General features: G+C 38.8%; 1 protein-coding gene and 1 non-coding gene across 2 annotated transcripts in view; one reads left to right on the plus strand and one right to left on the minus strand.

Moving 5' to 3' along the window:
* The window catches only part of LOC120220653 (SPHK1 interactor, AKAP domain containing), a 129,571-nt gene that overhangs the window by 33,537 nt on the left and 78,770 nt on the right, over positions 1 to 17,264 (plus strand). The gene's annotated exons all lie outside the window — the stretch shown is intronic.
* Positions 6,597 to 6,681, minus strand: TRNAE-UUC. Its single transcript has one exon. It is a non-coding gene; the product is annotated as a tRNA-Glu (tRNA).

The following is a 17,264-nucleotide window of genomic DNA, read 5'->3' on the forward strand; positions in this document are numbered from 1 at the left end:
GACCCTAAGGCCTTGGTATCATTTTCTCCTGAAATCTTTTGCAGCAAACAAATTTCTGGATTTATTTTAAGGCTTTGGTGGTATGAATGGTTGGTTCCCAGTCCCCACTACCACCATCAGCATCACAGAGTCCATCCAAGGGACTGTTAAGTCAGTTCAGTGTCTAATTCAAGACCATGGCTTTAGTTTGTACTTGGACTGAATACGAATTCCAAAGGAGTTGATTCACCATTGCTGTTAGCCTAATTTTTTAAAGTGCTGCACCAGATGACAATCCAGTGAATAAACACTTTGACATTGACACCCTTTGGCATTGGAAACACACTCACAATATTTATTTGCCAGAGCGTCCTGGTAGCGCCAAAGTATATCACTGGAGAACGCACATGCTAAGCAAATGGAATGTGCTAGTGTTCTCCTATTCTACCAGACTAAGTAGCTAAGTTTCCATTTGTGATGTTGCCACACCCAAGTGCTGGAATAAACCTAAAAAGATATATTGCCCATCCCTCTCACTTTTCAGGTGACACAAAAAAAAAATAGCAATGGAGAGAAGGGATTGCTCAAAGCTATGGAGTAAATCAGTAGCAAGGCCTGGTCTAAGGCCCAAATCCACCAGCTCTTAGTGTGGTGAGTACCTTATTCAAGACTCTGGTAGGTCCCCATCCCTATAAAACATTATGATAATTGTATCAAAATGTCATAAAAGGTACAATTTCTTCATTAGAGGGCTACATTTATTTGAGGCATAAGAGGTTTGCATTACTAATCCAAGCTGAAGAACCCAAATTAGTATTATTGAGAATTTCCAAGATATTTAGCTTTTTGGTTATATTTTTTTAGTAAGTTTAAGATTGTGTCATATGTTTGTATATAAATTACTGTCAGATTGTGTCTGATAGCTATCTAGTTACATCATCCATAGGTATAAGTGTCATTAAAATCTGATATGTCCATACCATCGTGCCAAGCCACATAGCCCTTGGTCACGTCAAGTGGCAATGCCTGTACTTAGTCATCCAGCTGGCATTTCCTGGGTCCTACTGTGTGAACACTGCTCAACAAAACTCTGTGAGGAGTATAGAGATATGAGCAAAGATTCTCTGCACCTTAAGAAGCTCGGCACTCTGGAGAGTGACTCCCTCCTCACTCTCCTAGGCTCATTTTGTTGTTATTTAATTTTTTAAAATTTGTTTTTTGATTCGGCTAGGTTGTTTTAGTGAAATCTGTTTCCCATTACAGTGTCAAGGCTTTGGTGTCACTCCTCAGGGATACATAGCCTTGGGCCCGTGCATAGTCACCTAGGATGACATTGGTCTTAACAAGTCTTCTCTTCTACTGTGTCTTTCTCTGATATTTCTTTTAAGCTGCCTTCTTCATTTGATATTACACCCCGTCTGTTTGACTTTACAATTTTACCAGCTGATTGCTCTATTGCTTTTAACAATGCCCTGGAGTATAAATTGCTCAGCAGTCTGATCCAATTAAATTTAGGCAGGCGTAATTTTTGAGACCAGTTTTGAGTTTTGTTCTGATCCCCACAAGGGCTCTTCTTAGCTATTTTTTTTTTCTGGTTCTCTCTAGTAAAATAGCTGGCCTGTGGTTTCACTTCTTGCTCTTAATTAAGAGCAGCTATTAGTTTTGAAAGTGCCCTTATCCTGAACTTATAAGGATTCCATTTCAGATCATCTCAGTTCCTTTGGGGAGAACTTCTGAGCTCTCTTTTCTTACAGACTACATCTCTTCCAGGGCAAACCCTCTGAACCACTGTTCTGAGTACTAGGTGGAATAGCAGCCTCTAGTGTTCTTGGTTCGCCCTGCCCAGATGGGACCTGCACCCTACAAGCAAGCCAGGGTGAGGGTGACGTGTCCCTTGTGTCCTCCGTCTGACATCTCGGGGGTAACACTTGAATAGGGCCCAGATGAAAAAAAGAAGCAAGCCCCTGACTTCTTGGGCTTAGCTCACCAAGAGTTCAGCCTCTTCAGTTTGGAGTTAGACAGTTAGACGGGAGGAGAAAGGCTTTCAATCCTTGGCTTTCAGTGAGACACATTAACCCTTGACTGGGATGGGAAGGGAACTCAGATGGCTCTGTCAAGTCAAACTGGACCAAGGGGAGGCAGGGAAAGGAGAAAGTGAGTTGTGGCTTAAATGCCACAGACTCTCTTTGTTCTGAGTGTTAGATTTTCTTGAAAACATATTTCTTCATTTTCTGTATGTCCTTAGGACAATTTCTTGAGAATTAATATGTTTGTTTTTATGGTTTCTGCCAACTTTCCCTTTTTTCACTGGGAGTTGGTCCACACAGTCATCCCAGACCTGGAACTTACTCCGGCTTCTTCGTCCAGCCCGTGTTACTCTATAACACCAGGTTTGTGAGCCAGGCAGCGTCTGTAACTCTCAAGTCAGAGGTTTCATCTCTCCAGTTAAAGGTAGCTTAATATACAGTAGCATTCAGACTTGTAGAAGGTTGAATGGATATCATCTTATGCAAGTTAAAGCATCTAATGTCCCTGAAGAAGGGTGTCTCATTTTAAAAATTTTTATTTATTTTTAATTTATTTGTATTTGGGGGTATCTGGTTGGCTCAGGCGGATAAGTGTCTGACTCTTGATTCAGGCTCATGTCATGATCTCATGGCGCGTGAGATGGAGCCCCCCGTCAGGCTCTGTGCTGACTTTTCAGAGCCTGAGGGACTCCCTCTCCCTCTCTTTCAACCCCTCTCCTTCTTACACTCTCTCTCAATCTTTCAAAAATGATAAACAAACAAACTTTAATTTATTTTTATTTTATTATTTTTTAATTTATTTTTTATTACCCCATAATGCTACATTTTTTCAGGTGTACAATTTAGTGATTTGGCAACCTTATAATTGTGCTATGTCACCACAAGCGTAGCTACCATCTGGGATAGCATCTCATTTTTGTGTAAAAGTAACACGTTAATGTTTGTCCAGAGAGCCAAGATTTTTCTCAGGATAAAAAAATGGAGTTTCTTGTAATATATGGACTCCAACTTCAGAAGATGCCTTTGTTAATTTTATGCTGAAAACATTTAACAAGTGTCACTCCATGTCCAGAACAGCCACTAAAGACTTGTTAAACAGCATTGATTTTTTTTTTAATTTTAAGGAATATAATTTCAAAGCAAACCCACAAAATAAAAGGTTGCTAAAGTGTTCCCTTGATATCACATGAATTGATTTGCAATCTAGGTGTTGGCTGGAAGGTTACTTAAACATTAAAGGTGATCTGGCAAACGACGATACATGTCAAATAGCGAAAACTATTCGACATTCTCACTAGTACTAATTGATAGAAGACCCAGTTGTCTACTCTACTTACGCCTCCATTTATTCCTCCATAATTGTGTTCCTAGCCTACAAGAGAACTTAGTCAAGTATTTTTAAAATAGTAGAATTGTTGTGTATTCTCGACCAGAAATTCATGGATGGATATATCTGTCGCACAGAAAATTCTCTGGTCACTGCAGTTATCTAATATAACTGATGAATACTGTGAGGTAGCTACAGGTCAACCCCCCCAAAAAAAAACCACACAAAAAAAAAAAAAAAAAAAAACCCCAGAAAACTAAACAAACAAACAAAAAAACTCTGATCTTAAAATTAAGGGTTATACTTCATACTTCATTTATCACCACAAACTCCCAAGTGACCTGGTGGTCATGAGCTCAAAAGTTTCTTCCAGTTTTAAGACTCCTTTCGAATGTTTATTCATTGTTCCTGCCAGGGAAGTATTGGAAAAAAGTGATATTTTGCTTCATTAGAGAGAGCAGCATAATATTTTTGCCTCTACTTTTTTTCACACTGACCTCAGCATGGTACTCTGTTAACTCAGCAGACTACTCTTGCTCCAGTGCTTAGTCTGTGAAAATGCATTCTGTCTGAATTACCAAAGAGACAGAAGAACTAGGGGTGCGTTTTCCATTTACCTTGGTAACTGCAAATGGACTTCATCATTCAGTGCCACAGACTTTGGACTATTCTCATGACAACTCAATTTTGGGGGCTACTTTTCTTCCTTCAGTAAGCTTGTCTGCAAAGATGCCTCCTTTTTTCCTCTGTCCATCATAACTGTTTCTTAATCATCATTGAGGCAGGGATTTCTTTGATCTAAAGGGAAGTGATCTGAGAGAAGAGAAACACAGTATTGGACTCAAGCCATGTTCATGTGCCTGGAAACCGAAGGAGGAATTAATTTGCTTAGGCAAGGTCCACTTGGGTTTTAGGTCTTGAAAGCACTTTTCAAAATTAATCAAGGGTGAACATTTTAGACATTGCCTAAAACAAAACTTCACAAGACATTTAAGATGATATGGAAATAATGGGTTCCTGTGCTGCGTGAACATTTATGTCACCTCATTTGTTTGAAAACGAGACCACACAAGAACTTGACTAATTTATGGTAAACAATATTTATGTAGAGTATATACATTAAGAAATGTGAAATGAGTGGACATGATGTTTTCCTAGTGTGTATAATTATGGGAAAAATTCATGCAGACTTGAAGCTACCTTCAAATCAATTTTGTAGCCATTTGTTTACCTTCTTACTTATAGGAATATAATGTCTTATTTAAAATAAAAAAAATACTAATTAGCAATGCCAATTAATAACACACATTACCCAGGCAAGATGAAATGGTGGGGGGAGGGGTGGTGCCTGGGAGGCTCAGCTGGTTAAGCAACCAACTCTTGGTTACTGCTCAGGTCATGACCTCATGGTTTCCTGAGTTTGAGACTCACAGTGGGCTCGGCACTCACAGCATGAGCCTGCTTGGGATTCTCTCTCTTTGTCTCCCTCCCCCACTCACACTGTCTCCATTTCTCTCAGAATAACTAAATAAACTTTTACAAAAAGGATGAAATGAGCAGGGCTTTGCCAGCCAGTCCTTCTAGAGGCAGGTGAAGAAAGTTTCCTAGCTGGTGTTGCATTCTACAGGCTACATCCGGTGCGCACCATGCTTTAAGGTGGCAAGATGCTGCATATTGTGTTAGGGTTTAGACAGGTGTTGGAGGAATGAAAAAAGACAATAAGCCCAAACACTGCTTTATTGTTTCCTGTGAAGAAATACATTTCATATAATAATGATAGAAATGATGAATTCATTCCCGATACTGAGTTTTGTGCAAAGTAATGAGCTTTCTAATAAAAAAAGTGTTAGGAGGTGGGATAAACACAGAGCCACATTATCGTAGAGGTGATTCAGACATCTTCTAAGTGACCTCTGCAGGCTCTTCCATCACAGACTTCTGTTACTTTGGGAAACTTTTCAATAAAAAAGAACTGCTATTTATCAAATACCTCTGATCTGCCAGGAAGCTCTGCTAAGAACATTAAGTAGATTCATTAATTCATATTATATCTCTACAGAGTAGGGAGTCTTGTTTTCTCCAGCCAAGGCTGACTTTGGTGTTATATCTGAGTCACAAAGCCAGTAAATGGTGAAGCCAAGAATAAGATGCAGGCAATCTAACCAAGAGTCCAGTGCCTTCCACACAGTCTGCATACTCTTTCAAGCCATTTCTAGCCTCTGATTTCATGGCAATTGAACAATCTGTTCAATTTCATACAGAGACAGAAAAGCCTCTAAAAGTAATTGTTTAGCAATTCCATAAATTTGCATCCTTTTAATAGCTACCATTTTAAGTTCCTATCTAATAATTTTTCTGCTCACTTATCACCTGTTAATGAATGAGAACTTTATAATACTTTAGTTGACAAAGTGTTTCCATTAGTAATATTGTTTCACTGAGTTTTTACAGAAACCCTAAGAAGTAGCCAGAATAGGTATTGTTATGGAAGAAATATACATGGATGTTAAAAAGTTTAATGTTAGTCCAGGATCATAAAGCAATGGAGTTAGTGCCTGAAACCATATTTTCTGATTACATTTGCCAAGAAGCCTCTTCCTGGCCATGACACTTGCCAAATAAAGGATTAATTGGGAAAATAAAGTCTTATTATTTCATATCTTTGATTTTCTAGAGCACTAGTTGAAAGAACAATACAGTCTGGATCACTTCTTGTTTTATAAATAGTTTTATTGAGACTCAGTCACATTCATGCACTTACATATATTCTATGGCTGCTTCTCCACCACCACATAAGGTTGAGTAAATGCAACAAAGACTTTATGGCCTGCACACCTAAAATATTTACTATGTGGCCCTTTGGAGAAAAAGTTTGCCAATCTGTATGCTAGAACAAATAGCTAACACTTTGAAAGATAAACACTGCTCTGCATTATTGGTTTAGTGTGGATAAAAACGAGACTATTTCTGTTCTATCTAAAGAAACTCTCAGGTGTTTTTTGCATAAGGTGTTTGAAGACTTGAATTGCTTGATCTCTACTTCCCATTACTTAAAGCCATAGTATCATTCGAAATCTTTATCGACATAACTTTTCATTAAAAATTTCCCACAAACTGTTTTATTCTTGTTTCTTTTTTTTTTTTTTTTTTTATTTCTAGGAGAGAGAGAGAGAGAGAGAGAAAGCGTGAGCAGGGGAGGGTCAGAGAGAGATGGAGTCACAGACTGAAACAGGCTCCAGGCTCTGAGCTGGCAGTCAGCACAGAGCCCGATGCGGGGCTCGAACCCACGAACCGCGAGATCACGACCCGAGCGAAAGTCGGACGCTTAACCGACTAAGCCACCCAGGCGCCCCTGTTTTATTCTTGTTTCACTTTAGTAAAGGCTTTTTGTGTTTTACCTCTTAGCTTCTTCTAATTTAACTACTCAAAGTGTCCTAAGAAATTACATGTTTTATTGAATTGTCCCCTGACTTACATCTGAGAATTAGACAAATATACTGTATTTTCTCTTTTTTCTGAAGACTTATCCAGCATCTTTGGAGAACAATATTGCTTCCTGCCTAAACCTAGCCTTTGTTTTTCTCAAAGCTGTAATTAACTGACAGTATTTTTAGTTCCATAAACCCTAATTTGCCACCCCATTTTACTGTAGCCTGTTAATCACAACCTACCAAAAATTGCAAAAGCCATGCTCTCGATCACTGAAAAATCTTTGATGTGTGATTTGCAATTCAGAGAGAGGATCAAACACTGGAAGCCTCTTTAGAAAAGGAAAGTAACTCCTTGATAATTCAAAGGGGGTGGGATCAGAAGGTACATTCTCCTATTTCTGGGCCTCAGATTTCAAGAAGTTAACAGGGGTATGTACATATACACCTGAGCTCTATCTAAGTCATTAGTAATTTTGAAGAACAGACCCATCTGTGCATACCGAAAAACAGTGTGCTAAAAAGTAACTACATAAATGGCACAAGAGAAAAGTGTAGGTATTGTAAAAATCCTTTCATCTTTGAAATCCATTTTTTGTGATGATATTCTGTAATTTTCATTTACTTCCATAATTATGTTTTTCCTCCTCAATAGACATTATGCTCCTCCCTGGAACTACAATCGTGATTAGACACTATCTTTACTCTCAGAGCCAATTTTTTCTTGGCTTTGAAATAGAATGGCCTCATTTTTTCTGGAATAATATTGGTCGTCGCATGCTGAACAGAAACTTGATTGGCAGGAATACATATTGAGAGAAGCTGAGTGAGGAAGAGAGATAAAGAGAAAGATGGAAGGAGGGAATGAAGGAAAGAGGGGAGAACGGAAGGAAGGAAGGCAAACAGGCTCCAAAAATAGTTGTATACTATTGGCGGAATACTTCTGATGTTTTTAATAATTTAAGAGTGATTTTCTCATGGTTTTATTATAACGTACACATAATGGTGGGGTTATATCAATTAATTCCAATTATAGAATAGTCTTCCATTTAAATACACTTTTCATTTTTTAAATTTTTTTTAAGTTCATTCATTTATTTTGAGAGAGAGAGAGAGCACAAACAAGGGGGGAGAAGAGAGAGAGGGAGAGAGAAAATCTCAAGCAGGCTCCCCACTGTCAGCATAGAACCCTGCCTGGGGCTCAATCGTGTGAAATGTGAGACCACAGCCTGAGCTGAAATCAAGAGCAGGATGCTGAACCCACTGAGCCACCCAAGTGCCCCATAAATACACTTTTTAGTCACAGTGTACATTTACAGTGATTTTTGCGTTACTTCTACCTCTTCTCAAATTGTCAAAAGATATCACCTGCCTTAATGCAGACAATTGCTGGGCTTAAGATCATAGGTGCACATTATGGAAACTTTGACTTGGAGGTTAATTTCCAGAAGTTTATCTTTGTTCACTTATATAGCAATTTTTGCACGTTAAACACTTAAACAGCTTTGATTTTTTTTTTTTTTAAACATCGCCTCATATTTCGCAGAGTGATTCTCTCCTACATTAACCGTAAGTCATCAAGGATGATTCTTTGCTCCTCCTCATGACACCATAACTTCTGATTCAAAGTCATGGATTTTACGCTTCAAAAAAAGATTTTATTTTTAAAAAATTTTTAAGGTTTATTCATTTTTCAGAGACAGACAGAGTGTGACCAGGGGAGGGGCAGAGAGAGAGGGAGACACAGAATCCAAAGCAGGCTCCAGGCTCAGAGCTGTCAGCGCAGAGTCCGACATGAGGCTGGAACTCAAGGACCGCAAGATCATGACCTGAAATGAAGTCATAAACTTAACCAAATGAGCCACCAAGGTGCCCCTAAAAAATACATTTCAAATGATAATAGGAGTAACTGCTAAAGTAACATTGATCGAACTTACTCACAGAAGGGATGAGGCAGGTAAATCTTCAGTCAACAGTGTTCGAAGGGCAGCAGTTCTGTTTCCTGACAGACAGAGTGGAGTGATCAGGTAGCAGTGGTCGAAGGGTTCACAGTGCACCAGAAATTCTGTGATTGTTGATGTGCTGATTTAATTTGGAGAGCGCTGTAGTACAGCTGAATGTCTGGGCAATACATTCACATGTGGCCTCAGGGGGTCACGCTTTTGTTTGTCACTGTGATTTAGTTCCTATCGCATTACTAATGCATTTTGTTCAAGACTCCCCATCTAATATTTCTAGGCATGCTCCCTCAATAGGCATACCTGTGAGTCAGCTGAGTCAGAGCTGGAAAGATTCCTACATCACCCTGGCCCCTATGTAGCACCTACATACTCACATGTATGTATACAACTAGCATTTTTTTGGACTGGCTCTGCCTAGTGTATTATAACTTTTGGTATACCTAGTGTATGCAGTAACTTTTGGGAACCTCAGCACCATTGGTCTGGCCTTATGTACTCTGACTATCTGGAGATGTATGAACCAACATTCATTTGGAAAGAAGCCCTTCTCCCAATTCACTAACTCATGTAGGACATTTCTTGCCAGATTAGCACTCTCCTTACATCACAAGGAAGGAAAGACCATTGTTGTGCCACAAATGAATGAGCTGTTAGATGGTGAGTTAATTATTCTGCCCCTCTGAGCTAATTTTATCATATGGAAAATAAACTTGGACTAGATTTTCTCTAAGTTCTTTTTCATCTCTGAAAGTCCATGATTCTCTGAGTATCTGTTCGCATTAGAATGGATGCACAACCAATCATCCAAAACCTTAGTAGTGTAAAACAAATTTTCAATGTGCTTAGAAGTTCTGTGGACCAAGAATTCAGACAAGGCCCAAGGGTGGCTTGTTTCTACCTTATACTGTCTCGGACTCAGGAGGAAGACTAGAAGACTAGTTCTACTGGGCATCAAATGAGTTGGCCAGAAGACTGGAGACTAGAATCATCTAAAAGCTCTCTCATTCACATGTCTACTTCTTGGCTGGAAGAACTGAACAGCTAGCATCTCAAGCAGTTGGGCTTTGCCACATACATCTCTTTATTTCAATGTGTTTTTTTGTTTTTGTATTTGTTTTTTATCTCTCTGTTTCTCCAAGTGGCTTTTCCAGCCCGAGGTTTCCAGAGTGGCCAGACTTGTTGCATAGTGGCTCAGGGTTACCAAAGCGTGTATCCCAGGAGCCAGAGGGAGGTTGTAATGTCTTTGTTGGCCTATCTTCAGACATGATTGCTTTTACTGTAAACATGGGCTAAAAATGATAAAAGATAAAAAAGGAATAAAGGATCCCTCCATTCACTGGAGGCGTGTTTATGTTGTGTTGTAAAGACCATGTGAAGTGATAGGTATTGGTGTGACCACCTCTGGAAAATACAGCATTATGTCATGCAAAAGTACCTTCTCAATGTTTAAGCTAGTATAGATAGAAGAAAGAGTCCCCACCTCCTTGAATTCTTTCGTATTATAAACACACTGATATCTAATGATATGCTACCTACAAGTGACTCATTTGAACTGTAGGGGCACACAAAAGACTACAAGTGTAAGGATGGAAAAACCATCTTCCAAGCAAATGATAAACAAAGGAAAGAAGAGGTAGCTATACTTAAACATTTAGAAAGAGAGAGAATTTGGGGCCCCTGGGTGGCTCAGTTAGTTGAACATCTGACTTTTGATATCAGCTCAGTTCTTGATTTCACGGTTATTAGTTCAAGCCCCATGTTGGGCTCCATTTAAAAAATATTGTTTTAATTTATTTAGTTTTATTTTATTATTTTTTAAATATTTTATTTATTTCTGAGAGAGAAAGAGAGGCAGCATGAGCAGAGGAAGATCAGAGAGAGAGAGGGAGACAAAGAATCTGAAGCAGGCCCCCGGCTCTGAGCTAGCTGTCAGCACAGAGCCCAACGCAGGGCTCGAACCCACGAACCTTGAGATCATGACCTGAGCTGAAGTCGGACAGTTAATTGACTGAGCCACCCAGGCGCCCCTTAAAAATATTGTTTTTAAAGAAAGATAATTTGAACTAAAAATGGCCACAAGGGATAAAGAACGTCGATATATAATGGTAAAGGAATTGATTTATCAAAGAGATATAACAATTTTAAATATTTATGCACCCAACACTAGAGAACCTAAATATATAATGTAAATACTGATAGAATAAAAAGGTGAGGGGTGCCGGGTCGCTCAGTCGGTCAAGCTGACTTCAGCTCAGGTCATGATCTCTACACTTGTGAGTTAAAGCCCTGTGTCAGGCTCTGTGCTAACAGCTCAGAGCCTGGAGTCAGCTTCTGATTCTGTGTTTCCCTCTCTGTCCCTCTGCTGCTCATGCTCTGTCTCTTTCTCTCAAAATAAATAAACTTTAAAAAAAAAGAACTAAAAGGCGAAATAAACAACAATATAATAATAGGTAGGGGTTTAATACCCTATCTCAACAATGGATAGATTATCCAGACCGAGAACCACTAAGAAAACAACAGATTTGAAAGGTTGTATCACTGCACTGAGATCAACAAGAAGATCTATAAGACTGGCCAGGGCTATCTCATCAAGGATGGCAAACTGATCAAGAACAATGCTTTCACTGATTATGATCTGTCTCAAAAGAGCATCAAACCTCTGATGGCTTTGTCCACTATGGTGAAATGATCAATGAACTTGTCATACTGAAAAGCTGTGTGGTGGGAACCAAGAAGTGAGTGCTTACTCTCTGCAAGTCCTTGGCAGGCTCTGGAGAAGATTGACCTTAAGTTCATTGACACCACCTCCAAGTTTGGTCATGGCCAATTCCAGATGTGGAGGAGAAGAAAGCATTCGTGGGACTACTTAAGAAAAATGAAATTGCAAAGGAAGAAGAAGCTTAATGTCAGGAGCAGATTGCACTGATGGGATCTCAATAAAAATTATTTACCAGAGGAAAAAATAAAAAGAAAACAACAGATTTGAAAAAGAAAACAACCATTGACCAAATGGTCCTAGCAAACATATACAGAACATTCCATCTAACAGCAGCAGAGCACATTCTTCTCAAGAGCACATGCAACATTTTCTAGGGCAGATCATAAGTTAGGCCATAAAACAAGTTAAAGCAAGGTCAAGAATATGGAAATTATGTCAAGTATCTTTTCTGACTATAACAGTATGAAACTAGAAATCAATGAAAACAGGAAAGATGAAAAAATTAAAAATAAAAATAAAAAATGTGTGGGATAAAGCAAAAACAGTTCTGAGAGGCCAGTTTATAGCTATAAATAACTGCATCAAGAAAAAAAGAAAGATTTCAAATAAACAACCGAACGTTACATCTCAAGGAACTAGAAAAAGAAGAACAAACCAAGCCCAAAGATAGCAGAAGGAAGGAAATAATAAAGATTAGAGAAGTAGTAAATGAAGTGGAAAATAATAAAGCAATAGAAACAATTAACAAAACTGAGAGTTGGTTCTTTTAAAGATAAACCAAATTGACAAATATTTAGGTAGACCAGCCAAGAAAAAAAGGGAGGAGTCAAATAAATAAAAATAGAAGTGAAAGATGAGCCATCACACCTGATATCACAGAAATACAAAAGATGATAAGACACTACTATGAACAAGTTTAAACCAATGAATTGGGCAACCTTGAAGAAGTGGATAAAAACTTAAACATATGACCTGGAACTATAAAACGGATAGAAGAAAACATAGGGGAAAAGATTCTTGCCATTTCTCTTGCAAATGATGTTTTGGATCTGACACGCAAAGCACAAGAAAAAAAGCAAAAATAAATAAGTGGGACTACGTCAAACTAAGAAGCTTCTGCACAACAAAATAAATGATCAACAAAATGAAAAGGCAACCTACAAAATAAGAGAAAATCTTTTAAAATCACATCTGATAAGAGGTTAATAACTGAAATATATCAGGGACTCATACAACAATTCAATAGCCAAAAAAAAAAAAAGAAAGAAAACAGAGGCAAATAATCTAGTTAAAAAATGGGCAAAGGACCTAAATAGACATTTATCAAAAGAATACATACAAGTGGCCATCAAATATGTGCAAAGGTGCTCAGTATCACTAATCATGAGGGAAAATCAAAACAACAATGAGAAATTAACACACACCTGTCAGAATGGGGCTGTAATAGAATAGACATTTCAAGTGTTAGTGAGAGGGGGGAGAAAGGGGTACCTATGTGTTCTGTTGGTTGGAATGTAAATGACAGTCATTATGAAAACAGTATGGAGGTTCCTCAAAAACGTAAACATGGAACCATCCTATGACCCAACAATCCCACTCTGGGTGTATATCTGAAGGAAACGAAATCAGTGCCTGAAGAAATACGTGCATCATATTCATTGCAGCAATATTTACAATCGTCAAGACATAGAAATAAACTGAGTGTCCATTGACAAGTGAATGGATAAAGAAAATCTCTCTCTCTATATATATAGAGAGAGACATATAGTACATATGTATACATACACATTGTGTGCATACAATACATACAAACACATACACAGACAATGTAATATTGTTCAGCCAAAAAGATAAAAAGGAAAATTTGCCATTTGCAGCAATATAGATGAAACTTGAGGGCATTATGTTAAGTGAGATAAGTCAGACAAAGACCAAGACTGTATGCTGTCACTTATATATAGAATCAACAATAACAAATTATAGAAACAGAATAGATTGGTTCTATAGGTGGGTAGTTGGAGGAAATGAATTGAGGTCATCAAAGAATACAAACTTGTAGTTATAAGTTCTCAGGATAATGTACAGCATGGGGAACATAGGTAACAATGCTGGATTAGATCATTGGATGTTGCTAATCTCTTCTGGAAATACCCTCACAGACACTTCCAGAAATAATGTTGAACTAGGTATCAGGGATCAGTCAAGTGGAGCATAAAATTAACCATCACACTACTGTTGAAATTTCTTTGGCTGCTTAGCATATGAAATCTTTTCCTTTAATTAGGGAATTTATTAGCACTTTTATTCTTTTAGAAGCTAAAAAAGAGAAATAATACTCCAGCTAGTACACGGGAGTCTGGCTTAAGCTTGGCCAGTCCCTTGCTCTTGGTCCCAATTGGGACGAGAAGTGGGGCAGTTTAGAACTAATTTCATACTGGTGGCACTCAGTATTAAGTGTCAACAGTACAAGTCACAGCTGACTAATGTGACAATGACAGTAGCACACAATCAATCTTCCGATCCTCTGGCCCGGAGTGAATCCAGCCGCTTAGCTTCTTTTGGCTTCTCTATGTTTTACAAGCTTAAATTGGTGGAACTCTTTCCATCTGGTTCTGTAAGTTACTCAGTATCCATGCAGTAAATTTCTTTTCTGTTTGTTTGCCAAAATCCCTTTCAGTTGTTATAAACAAGAGTTCCAATGGTTATAGTAGTTAAACATTAAGAAATTATTTTGAATACATTTAATAAATGTCAATAGAGCACTTAAATTTTTTTTATTATGTTTTATTTTGGGGGAGAGGGAGGGAGGGTCAGAGAGAGAGGGAGACACAGAATCCGAAGCCGGCTCCAGGCTCTGAGCTATCAGCAGAGAGCCCAACGTGGGCCAAACCCATGAACTGTGAGATCATGATCTGAGCTGAAGTTTGGCATTTAACCAACTGAGCCACCCAGTCGCCCCATAATAGAGCACTTTCTGTATACTAGGTATGAACACAAATCAGAATATTCCTGAAACAAGGTGGCTTCAGGAGTCCCACATCATTTTCTCACTCACCTCTCTCTCCAACCCAGCTGCCTCTTTTGAAAGACAAATTCTGGGGCCTCTAGACTGGCTGGGCTTAAGCAATATAGAGCATGGACAGAAACCTACTCAGAACACAGAAATGAATTCTTAACACTAAAAACTATTATTTCAAAACTAAAGATTTCAAGAGACAAGCTGAGTGCAAGATGGTCACCATAGAGATTCAAATTTGTAGTCCAGGAGTTAGAACAACAGAAATATCTCAAACTGCTAATTTCAGAAAATAAAAAAGCATTCAAGACTAAGAAGACAGACACAGGAAATCTAACAGAAGAATGACCAGCTTCTGAAGAAGAAAAAGGAATGTAAAGTAAATGAAGAAAGTGATTATTAAATAATTTAAAAGGAAATGCTTACCCAAACTTAAAAAAGTTTTGAGTCTGCAGATTGCAAGGGTTTACCCATTACTGGAAGGATGAATGAAAGGTGTTCACCCAGTTACTGGAAAGATGAATGAAAGGCGAAATGGCATGTGGACTAAATTCTTCCATTAAAAAAACAGACTGAAAAGAAAAGGAAAACACAAAAGAACAGGGAAGGTCCAAGGTCCATCGAGGAAAAATGTTCCAGTTTTGTGCTTCTTAGTGATAAAAGCTGAAGTTTAAAGGAGCGACACACTTATAACTGGCATCGATGTAGGAAAAGAATGCTCTCCCATATTGCTGATGACATCTTAATTGGTCCAAGCTGTCTGGATAGGAAACCAAAATATTTGTTAAAGTTTAAATTACATGCATGCCCTTCAACTCAGAAAACCCACTTTTGGTATGAACCCATAAGAGAAACTGAAGATGAGAATCTTTAAAAAAAATTTTTTTAACGTTTCTTTTTTTTTAACGTTTTTATTTATTATTGATACAGCATGAGCATGGGAGGGGCAGAGAGAGAGGGAGACACAGAATCCGAAGCAGGCACCAGACTCTGAGCCATCAGCACAGAGCAAGATGGGGGGCTCAAACTCACGGGCTGTGAGATCATGACCTGAGCTGAAGTTGGACGCTTAACCAACTGAGCCACTCTGGTGCCCCATGAATCTATCTATGGCGTTCTTCATAGTGGCAACAACAGAAATAAAAAACCAACAAACCTAGAAGTAAAGTGATTCTCATTAACAAGAGAACAGTTGGAGGGGCACCTGGGTAGCTCAGTCAGTTGAGTGACCAATTCTTTTTCTTTTATTTTTAAATAGTTTATTGTCAAGTTGCTTTCCATATAACACCTGGTACTCATCCCCACAAGTGCCCTCCTCCATGCCCATCACCTCCCTTTCCCTCCCTCCCCACCATCATCAGCCCTCAGTTTGTTCTCGGCATTCAAGAGTCTCTCATGGTTTGCCTCCCTCCCTCCCCCCCACTATTTTTCCCCTTCTTCTCCCCCAAGGTCCTCCATTAAGTTCCTCCTAATCCTCCTATACGTGCAAACATATGGTATCTGTCCTTCTCTGCCTGACTTATTTCGCTCAGCATAACACCCTCAAGTTCCATCCATGTTGCTACACGTGGCCAGATTTCGTTCTTTCTCATTGCCATGTAGTATTCCATCGTATAGATAAAGCACCTCTTCTTGATCCATTTGTCCATTGATAGACACTTAGGCTCTTTCCATGTTTTGGCTATTGTAGAGAGTGCTGCTATGAACATTGGTATCCATGTGCCTCTGTGCATCAGCACTCCTGTATCCCTTGGGTAAATTCCTAGCAGTGCTATTGCTGGGTCCTAGGGGAGTTCTATTGTTAATTTTTTGAGGAACCTCCACACTGTTTCCCAGAGGGGCTGTGCCAGTTTATATTCCCACCAACAGGGTAGGAGGGTGCCCGTTTCTCCACATCCTCACCAGCATCTAGAGTCCTCTGATTTGCTCATTTTAGCCACTCTGACCAGTATGAGGTGGTATCTCGGTGTGGTTTTGATTTGTATTTCCCTGATGAGGAGGGATGCTGAGCATCGTTTCATGTGCCTGTTGGCCATCTGGATGTCCTCTTTGGAGAAGTGTCTGTTCATATCTTCTGCCCATTTCTTCACTGGAGTATTTGTTTTTTGGGTGTGGAGTTTGGTGAGTTCCTTATAGATTTTGGATACTAACCCTTTATCTGATATGTCATTTGCAACTATCTTCTCCCATTCTGTCGATTGCCTATTAGTTTTATGGATTGTTTCCTTTGCTATGAAGAAGCTTTTAATCTTGATGAGGTCCCAATAGTTCATTTTTGCTCTTGATTCCCTTGCCTTTGGGGATGTGTCAAGTAAGAAATTGCTGCGGTGGAGGTCAAGGAGGTTGTTTCCTGCTTTCTCCTCTAGGGTTTTGATGGTTTCCTGTCTCACATTCAAGCCCTTTATCCATTTTGAGTTTATTTTTGTGTATGGTGTGAGAAAATGATCTGGTTTAATTCTCCTGCATGTTGCTGTCCAGTTCTCCCAACACCATCTGTTAAAGAGGCTGTCTTTTTTCCATTGGATACTCTTTCCTGCTTTGTCAAAGATTAGTTGGATGTACATTTGTGGGTCCAATTCTGAGTTCTCTATTCTATTTCATTGGTCTCTGTGTCTGTTTTTGTGCCAATACTATACGGTCTTGATGATTACAGGTTTGTAGTAGAGGCTAAAGTCTGGGATGGTGATGCCTCCCGTTTTGGTTTTCTTCTTTGGTCTTTTGTGGTTCCATACAAATTTTAAGATAGTTTGTTCTAGTTTTGAGAAGAATGCTGGTGCAATTTTGATTGGGATTTCATTGAATGTGTA

Source organism: Hyaena hyaena, unplaced genomic scaffold, assembly GCF_003009895.1.
Source record: "Hyaena hyaena isolate Hyena2069 unplaced genomic scaffold, ASM300989v1 scaffold_714, whole genome shotgun sequence".
NCBI classification, from domain to species: domain Eukaryota; kingdom Metazoa; phylum Chordata; class Mammalia; order Carnivora; family Hyaenidae; genus Hyaena; species Hyaena hyaena.